This window comes from Lactuca virosa, chromosome 7, assembly GCF_052849685.1.
Source record: "Lactuca virosa cultivar CGN04683 chromosome 7, Lactuca_virosa_CGN04683_v6, whole genome shotgun sequence".
Taxonomy (NCBI): domain Eukaryota; kingdom Viridiplantae; phylum Streptophyta; class Magnoliopsida; order Asterales; family Asteraceae; genus Lactuca; species Lactuca virosa.
This window is the reverse complement of record NC_136432.1, coordinates 44,997,168-45,003,314: the sequence shown is the minus strand read 5'-3', so window position 1 is coordinate 45,003,314 and position 6,147 is coordinate 44,997,168. Positions and strand designations below refer to the sequence as shown.

The 6,147-nt window shown below is 31.6% G+C and overlaps 1 pseudogene across 1 annotated transcript; it reads right to left on the bottom strand.

The window, feature by feature from the left end:
* Nucleotides 1–251: 251 nt before the first annotated feature.
* On the bottom strand, nt 252–4,132 carry LOC145125485 (GDSL esterase/lipase At5g45910-like; annotated as a pseudogene). Its single transcript, XR_013716012.1, has 5 exons — nt 3,892–4,132; nt 3,189–3,416; nt 2,797–2,945; nt 2,216–2,489; nt 252–566 (listed from the first exon to the last, which is right to left on the bottom strand). The product of XR_013716012.1 is annotated as a GDSL esterase/lipase At5g45910-like (transcript).
* Nucleotides 4,133–6,147: the final 2,015 nt, after the last annotated feature.

Genomic DNA, 6,147 nt, shown 5'->3' with positions numbered 1-6,147 from the left:
AAATATGTTGTGGTTGTCTATTTCTTCCTTAACATGAAAAGTAAATCAAGACATCTTATATGGATCAATCTATTGATTTCATGCATCAATTTTTTGATGCCAATCCTTATAAATGAATTAGAGGCAGATCAAGACTCGGTTTATGATTATTAAAATGGAATCATGTAATCAATTGCTACACACTACAAGATATATCTTATTAAATATTAATTAACCATTTTATTTCCAATAAATCCATCAGAAATATAAAATTATTTACTAATTTGTTGAGCAAATAAACTCTTTTTTTGCACTAACAAATAACAAAATATAACTATTTATTACAACATGGATGAAGAATTTCGAAGAAATTGAACACTAGATAGGTGGAGAAGTGAAATTTCCATTGAGCAATCCGGTAGCTACATGCCTATAAGCTGTCTCAGTCAGGTGCACCCCATCCCAATTTGCATAAGTAGATGGATCCTTGCACGCTTTTGAACCAATGTGACCACACCTTGCTTTGTAATTGAAGTTGTATGGTCCACCCCCTCTACAACAAGCACTCAACGCTCCATTCTCAAGTCCTAAATGTATACATCAAATAATATGTCATATAGGAATCCAAATTTAGCATAAGCATCCAAATTTCATACATACGTGTCTTAAAATATCCTATTTTCATACATATGATATTGCTATACTTATATATATATATATATATATATATATATATATATTGTTAGAAATATGGATTTAATGGCACTTGGAAATCTGAGAATCGTGATTATCACTATCAAATCGAAGTATTTGGGTGGTACTCCCAAATCCCCAATTGGATAAGACTCAGAAAATTCAGAGAGAAAGAAAGGGAATGAGAGTATAATTTCGTGAGTACCAGAAAAAGAGACCAAAAACTAACTTTTAGATCCTTGTCTAAAAACTGTCATATAACAGTTTAAAACTGTCACAAAACCACCAAAACCGTCATAAAAACGGGAAAATGGGTCAGTTCTCTAAAACTCGGATTTTTAATGCATTTTTTATAAAAGCGGGTATTTTGAAGAAAAGTCAAAATGGCTCTGCCCCTTGGACCCCGCTCCCAGGGGCGCTGCCCCCGGACCCCTGTTCGTTCAGGGGCTTCGCCCTTAAATGACACTGTACTTTGATACTCGATCAAATTTAAACAAGTGTGTACTCCACACATTCCTTACTTGTTTAATATTTATCAATATCACTTTTGGTCAACAAAGTAATCCCATTACACTTAAATAACATTGATGATAACAAATCACCAACATATATATATATATATATATATATATATATATATATATATATATATATATATATATATATATATATATATATATATATATGGGAAAGTGAATATGTGGATGTTAGCTACGTAAGCTTAGACGTAGAACCAATTAAAACCATGTAGTTTTAAATAAAATTTTGTTATTTTTAACTTCTGATTTTGGTTTCTTAAAAATCACATAAACTTCTAATTGTATATTATAATATGAATCGATGTTTGTATTTATGAAAAAAAAACAAACATCCGAATAAAGTTTTTAGGACAAGTTAAAGGTCATTTTTTTTATCTAAAATGATGTTGACTTCAATTTTATTCAAATTAATGAAGATTTCAAAATCATTTTATTATTGGTGGAAAGCAAGCATCACTTACGACATGAGCTAAGCTCTTTATTTTATTTTATTTTATTTTATTTTTATTTTTTATTTTTTTAACTTCAATTTCCCTACATAGGAAGAACAACAATCAACAAGTTTTTATAAATGGTTTTATTACATTTGATCTTGACATTCACATCATTTTGTTTTTTCTTGACTTTAGGAAGAATATTAAAAGATATGTGAAAATAGATTATGTTTTTTAACGCTAAAACTATGTAATTTTGGGGTTTTATATCTAACATTAGATAGATAACAGTCACATATATTCATTATACCCTATATATATATATATATATATATATATATATATATATATATATATATATATATATATATATATATAAGAAAGTATACATATAAAAGTGTACGTTGCTAAATAGTAACAGTTGGTCTACCATACTTTAATTAAACAATGACCTATAGAGGTCCCAAAGTTGTAAATGTTTGATTTCTCATACTTCGTACTAGCTATGATATTGTATCATTATTTCTTTAGCTAAGTAATAGTTATGGATTGAAGACTTGTAAATGTTACCAAGATGGTGTGGTATGTGGAATAAGGCCTTCGCAGCACCATAGTAGTCAGCATAGATGATCCGAGCTTGAGGGTACTCATGTCTTGATTTCTCCAAGGATAGCTTGAGTTGAGCATTGTGATACTTTGAGAAAGCATTGTGTGCTTTCAAACAACCGTTTTTATCATAAGCTGTTTTGTCTTTAGTTTCAAACAACGTTAGGTAAGCCCCCAAGCAACCAATAGGAAAATTCCCTGGCACCACCAACTCCTTGGCACCTTCTTCAATCAACATCTTCAAAACATAATTCATTATACATTTATGTCAAGGGCTAAAATTCAAATGATGACAATGTTTCATAATAGGAGGGATAAAAAGTAAGATGTTATAATAAACACACCAATGAAGATACATTGTTATATATTGGGAAGTAGTTTTTTCTCCATACACAATAATTTATGATTTATAGAGTTATACAATACAACATTTTAAAGCAAAAATTGTTTTGTATGGTGAAATATTGTTGTGTATGAATCGGGTCGAGCGTTAATGTGTTGCTTTAATTAAGCAACAAATGCAACACCATATCACAAATACTTACTCTGGCGGCAGCAGTGATCGAACCCACAACGGAAGGCACCATTCTTTTTAATTTATTAACAGTTACACCCAAGAAAAATGCATAATTATAGTCATTACCACCAATTTCTCCCAATAGAAACAACGATCTCTTGAAGTACCTATCGCATTCTGCATTACACAAAAGCTAAAGCACGTATAAATATGGCTGAACATGCATTATAACTGGTAAAGATAGACTTGGGGAAATGAAAGGAAGAGTAAGTAAATGATGAAAATTTGTCAAAAACAACTTAATGGAAAAAACCTTAAGTCGATTATTATGCCAAAAAAATAAAAATAAATAAAAACAACACGTGAAATCATTTAAAATAATAAGCATGGACTCTAAGACTCGTTGTCCATATTTGTTACCTTGTTTAGTTGTGCACATGGTTGACTTGAGGTGCTTGAACCAGCCCAACTGAGTGGTTAAGGAGTGGTTTGTCCAAAGAGCTTGCCCAATGCCTTGATCATAAAAAAATTTCGAATCAAGTGCAGTAGCTCCAGCAACAGCAAAGTTAACTCCATGTTCACCTTTTAACTTCAAGCTTTCAACAATTGCTAAATATGGTGGTAGATATGGTACGCTATATTTCTCAGCTGTGTTTTTGGATGATCATCACGTAAAAGCAAAATTACACAATAGATACGATAAAAAACAACGAAATAACTAATTAAAGAAGTAAATTTTATACCGATGAAGTCAACGATAAGCCTTCCATTTGAGCAACGACCAGTTGCATGATGAAAGAATGTCTCACCATACGGAAGCTTTCCGATGACTGGGTTTGTCATTGCACCGGAATGCAAGAAGTTTCCGGTGTCTGCTAGGGAATCACCAATGCCTTGATCATAAAAAAATTTCGAATCAAGTGCAGTAGCTCCAGCAACAGCAAAGTTAACTCCATGTTCACCTTTTAACTTCAAGCTTTCAACAATTGCTAAATATGGTGGTAGATATGGTACGCTATATTTCTCAGCTGTGTTTTTGGATGATCATCACGTAAAAGCAAAATTACACAATAGATACGATAAAAAACAACGAAATAACTAATTAAAGAAGTAAATTTTATACCGATGAAGTCAACGATAAGCCTTCCATTTGAGCAACGACCAGTTGCATGATGAAAGAATGTCTCACCATACGGAAGCTTTCCGATGACTGGGTTTGTCATTGCACCGGAATGCAAGAAGTTTCCGGTGTTTGCTAGGGAATCACCAAAGCTATATAGATTTTGTCATACTTTAATGGAATTGAGGAAGAAAGTGCTTTGTAGACACAAACGAAAAGAAAGAAGAGAGTTACCATGTCCATAATTTTACAATGATTACGAAAAATAATATTTTTCTTTGTCATCGCAAAGTAATAAGTAGATCACGGTAATATCATGGCCGGCATGTGGAAACAATTAATGTAGTGTCCTTTGGCACTAATTACCCAACCATCTTTCCGCTACAATAATGGTCAACTGAACCCACTCTACCTGTGATGGCTTGACGAAGGTAGAATTTCATGAAACTTCGAATCATATATGTAAGATTCAATAATCTTCCTTGCCTTCATTATACTCCCAAAGGGTTTAATGTATGCACATGAGATCCCTATCTATACGGAAAGTATATTGCAACTAGGAAAGTACAAAGCTAACAACTAAGGGGTTTTTTACAAAAACATTGTAGTTTTGAAAACTATTTACCAAAAGGGGTAGTTTAAAAATTATTTACAAAATAATTAAAAAAAACCCTATTAGCCTAGGAAAGGACTGCAACATTCCCACACGCATTCTTGCCTCATTGTTCATCACGCGTTCGTTCTTCTTCCCTACATGGCCAATTATTGGAACCGTTCATCACAATCTTCTTCAATTTTTCCATCGGTAAGACTTTCTTCTCATTGACTTATTGGTTTATGTTTGTGTGAATTTTTCCTAGAAGGATTTTTGTGGGATAAAAGGACTTTGTTGATTCCTTCACGAATGTACTTCATGTTTTATATTAATTTTAGGGCTTTTAATTTTATTGTTCTTGAGTCCCTTTCATCAATGCGTGTGACTTGAATCAAGATTGATAACATTCAACTCCTTACTGTTAATCATGATAATGTGAATTCTTTCAAAATTTTCTTTTGTATATTTTATAGGTTTTGTAGTAAATGCATTTATGTATAAATTAATGTGTTACATTATTTTAACAATTGTTTTTGTTTCTCTATAGATTTTTATCCACATGACATCAAAATTTGTTACTTTGCTATGTTATTGGGACGGAAAAATTTGTGATGGGAAAGAAGGTATAACTTACAATAAGTATTTGAGTAAAGCTATTAAAGTTCAATGTGGAATACAATTCAATGACCTTATCAATCAAATCCATTTTGCAATATCAATTGACAAACAACAATACCGTATTAAAGTAATTTGCAGATATCCATCGATTGTTGGAAAAGTAATGAAATATATTCCTCTTCCGATCAAAGACAATAATGACATTGAGATCATGTTTGATGTGCTTAGTCTTCATCAAGAATTAAGCAACATTGATCTATACTTAGAGGTTAACGTCAATCGAGATAAAAATCACTTGGATATAACACCCAGGTACTAAAAATCATATTATACATTAAATTTCAAAAGTTTATCGTATATTGTTTCTTTGATGATTTTTGTGAAATTTGTTTGGGGCTACTTCTGTCATATTATGATTTTTGGATGATTTTTGTGAAATATGTTAGGGGATATTGTATAATAAGCTTGAGGCTATCTCTGCCACTGGGAAAAGTTACTAATGTTGTCTATAAAGTATTTCTTTAAAGAAAAAGTCATATAGAATAGGATGTACAGGGAATTAAAAATAGTTCATTTGCTTTACTTGTTATCTATACATGCATTCACCATAAAGACTAAATAAGCAATCCATTTTAGTACGTTCCTATTAATTTTTTCATCTCAATTTTGTAATTATAATTTGTTATTGTTTCCACTTATAATTTTTTGTTTGTTATATTACTCGCAAAACTCAAGAATCAGTTTTGATAGAAGAAGAAAGGAACATTATTTTATTACCTACTGTGAATAATATTGATGTTGTGTCAGACATGATTCACAACAAGGACTTCAACATAATTTCTCAGTTTGCCATTGTGAACAATAGAATGAGTAGCGGATTTGACACAGACAATAAAGGATACGAAAGTGGGGATGAAGATGAAACTGAAAATGGAGGAGATGTAACCTTAGATGGAGCTGACATCGAGGTACCTTCTAATTTTAATAGTTTAGAAAGAATAGATGTGGCTAATGTTGACGATTGGGCGGTGTCACACTTTGAAAGT